The sequence below is a fragment of the Thalassophryne amazonica genome, chromosome 18 (assembly GCF_902500255.1).
Source record: "Thalassophryne amazonica chromosome 18, fThaAma1.1, whole genome shotgun sequence".
Classification (NCBI taxonomy): domain Eukaryota; kingdom Metazoa; phylum Chordata; class Actinopteri; order Batrachoidiformes; family Batrachoididae; genus Thalassophryne; species Thalassophryne amazonica.
The window spans coordinates 18,919,477-18,923,295 of record NC_047120.1 but is presented as its reverse complement, the minus strand read 5'-3'; positions in this window follow the sequence as shown (position 1 = coordinate 18,923,295).

Genomic DNA, 3,819 nt, shown 5'->3' with positions numbered 1-3,819 from the left:
AAAATGCTCCCACGGATGTTTACACCAAAAGATCGCTGATTCGCTCATTTCGCTGTCGATCAAAAAGGGATTCAGCCTCAGACAGATCATCCAATCATCATGCAGAAGCTGAGTGTCCGGGCCGGCCGAGGTCAGCCCACTGCCCCATAGACCCCCAGACACGCTGAGTGTCCGATGGGCGGGACAAAGCCCAGCATTTATCCAAAGACTCGTCTCATTTCGCAGCAGTCTTTGCTTCGCTACTGTTTATAGCACTGTGAAGCTGCGGGAATGAGTGAGAGGAAAGCCGCCATGGGACGGGAAGGTGGGGGCGCCGCTCTGCCGTAACGTAATGTAACCACGCACTCCCCCGTCAGGACAACCCCCCACCCTGTTTTTTTTGTTTTGTTTTTTTTCCCGCACGGTCGTGCCGCCCCCCCCCCCCCCCCCCCCCCCCGCAATGCCCCCGCCGCGGTCGGCCCGCCTCCAGGACCGCCCCTGGTTATGAGGTAAAAACAGCAAAAATGGTGACAAAGGTCAGTTTCAGTTTGTACAGGGGTCAAAAGTTAAAGCTGCTCCAATTTTTGTAAAATGTGATGCAAATTATTGGTTGCGTTAATAAGGGTTTAAAAAGGAATAGTGTGCACCATGTGCCATGCTTAGTTGTCATGTTACAGGGTAACATACTTATACGCCATAGAATCCAATGTACGTCATGTACGTTTGACATTTACTCTGCAAATCAAGCATTCAACACAGTCAAAACTATTCCATTTATTAATCCTATTAGTTTAACCATTATTTTGCACCACTTTCTACCAAAATTGGAGCAACTTTTAACTTTTGACTCCTGTGCAAGCTGAAACTGACCTTTCTTACCATTCTTGCTGTTTTTACCCCATAACTCCATAACATTCAGTCATAGATAGTCCAAAATACGAGGTCTCTTAGATAATAAACCGACCCTTTTATTTTTTTTTTTAACTATATGGATTTGAATGACATGCGATTACACCAATCATACTTGAACCCTCGTGCGCATGCGTGAGTTTTTTCACGCGTCGGTGATGTCATTTCCCTGTGGGCAGGCCTTGAGTGAGATGTGGTCCCGCCCTCTCGGCTGAATTCCTTTGTTTCACACGCTGCGAGTGGACACTATTCGAGAAATTAAGATGGTTTTCTGTGAAAAGTTTAACGGCTGATGAGAGATTATGGGGTGTTTCTGTCGGTGTAAGGACTTCCCACGGAGCGGGACGTCCTGCAGCGCTTCCAGGCGCTGTCGTCGGCCTGTTTCGAGCTTAAAACATCCTAATTTAAGGCTTAATTCACCCAGGACATCGTGAGAGAACAGAGAAGATTCAGAAGAGGCCGGCATGAGGAATTTATGCGGACATTCCACTGTTTAAGGACATTTTTTTTAATGAAAGACGTACGCGCAAATTCGCCGAGTCGTTTCTGTGACGACTCGGCAAATCTGTGTGCGCCGCGACAGGAAAAACACCTCAGTGTTGAAAACCATTTGTAGAATTCAGGCGGCTTTTAATGGCTTTCAACAAGTGAGTAACTGAGAAATTGTTTAACAGCTTGGGCATGTTCCAACTTGCCCGTTAAGATTTCCAACGGAGGTGTTTTTCCTGCCGCGACCCCCCGCGGTCGGGTCCAGCCCAACATGCGACTCTGCCTGCACGTTCTTTCATTACAAAATGTCCGTTAACAATGGAATGTCCGAATAAACTCCTCATGCCGACTTCTTCTGAAAGTTCTCTGTTCTCTGACGACTTACTGCGTCAACAGAGCCTGAAATGTGGAAGTTTTCAACTTGAAACGGCGAGACTCTGCCGCCTCGAAGCGCAGATCGCCGTCAGGCGCCGTGGACCGTCCTTAAAGCGACACTACCAGACCAAAATCTCTCATCAGCCTTTAAAATTTTTTACCGAAAACCAGCTGAATTTATTGAATGGTGTCCACTCAGTTGTGCCTTACAGTTTTGAAAAAATTTTTATCAAACAAAGCAACAGTCTCTGAGCCATTCCTAAACAATGAAAAAAATCGACGAGCGGGTGGACAACTCCTCACTCAAAGCCTGCCCACAGGCGAATGACGTAACCGACAGGCGTGAAAAAACTCTCGCATGCCCACGAGGGTTCAAGCATGTCTGATGTAATCACACGTGATTCAAATCCATATGGTTTTTGAAAAAATAATAAGGTCGGATACTTTTCTAATAGACCTCGCATACCTTTTTGGAATCTTTGTGATCAGACACATAATTTGGTATAGTTTTCAATATGATTGGAGCTTTTAAAAATTTTGACCCTTGTGTCATTCTTCATTGACCCCGACCTGGCTGTCATATTGGATTTTCACATGGCCAGCACTTTTTTCTCAAACACTGATTTATGAAGAACCTTCATGCCAAATCTGATGCTTGTATCACCAAGTGAAGGATTGTTTCAGTTATCTGCTGCACTATTTAGGTTATGAAAGACTCTTCTAACAGGATTTTGACCATGAATTTTTTTTTCCAAGGTAAAAAATTGTGGAATTTGAAACTACTGTTGACAGACGTATGCACTCGTGGTTGAAGTGTGTGTGTGTGTGTGTGTTTGCTCATTGGCCCGGCTGATTCAGTGTTAAAACAGCTTGTCAAAGGCAATCAATTCATCAATTCAGCTGATGACTTGCCTTTGTGTTTTTACAAAAGTTTGGATCGAAGTCAATAATGTTTTTTGTTCTTCTAAAGTCACAGTTAATCTTTCATGAACATTTCCTGGTTTGACTGCATTTTTTGTTCTGGGGTCTGGTTTTGAGAAACAATACTGTAGGTGTCTTTGTTGGTGAGGAAAAGTTTAGTGAGTTTGACTTTGAGAACAATGGGCTCTTTATAGAATCAACACTGAGTGCAGATTGATAAACCAAATCTTAGTTTTGATCCAGGACAACTGTAGACCCAGTGTCTTTCTGGATTTGACCATCAGAAGTGTATCTGCAAGTGTTGAAATTGTAGTAATATTCACTTATCTCAGCAGTGACATCCACATCTCTGGGTCCTCTGCTTTTGGGAGCCAGAAATTCTGTGAGGAGTTTTTGAATCATGTGGTCAGAAATGTTTGGTGATGCTGATATCTTCACAAGAAGGTCCAAATCTTTAGGGTCCTGGTGCTTCTTGTCTTACTCTATGGTTGTGAGACTCTAACCAGTGCTCAACCCTGGACTACACTGAACATGGTCCACGTAGTTCCTGGACTACACTGAACATGATCCACGTAGTTCTTGGACTGTGCTGAATATGATCCACATGGTTCCTCCAGTAAGTTAAAGATGTCAGTAGTGCTTCATCTGTCAGAGTTACTTATGTTGTTGTTACTTCTAAAAATATACAGTAATCTCCTGCCGGAGTACCTCAGGGCATTCTGCATGAAACTCTGGTTGAGGAGGGGGTGGGCCAAACATAGCCAATATTACATTTGTCGGACCACCCAAAATAAGTTACCATATCTGTTTCTGAAGTAAATTGGTCGTTTTTGGTGGTCACACATGAGCTCTGAGTTGCAGTGAACACAGTGAGATTACAGAAGCCTGGAATCACAGTGGAGTTTTGACAGATTGACTGTTACACACATGGAACCAGAACCAAAACCTGTGGCACTGTCAGACATGTTTGAACTTTGACCTTTCACCTCTGAGCTGCCACCACCAAAGGAAAACAATATCTAGGAAAATAACCTGTTTGGATGTTAGTGATAGACTTTCTTTGGGGGTTAAAGGTCACATTCATAAATTGTCTTTATTTCAACGATTCAACAAAAACTATTTATATGTGTGTGTTTATTTCCTTGA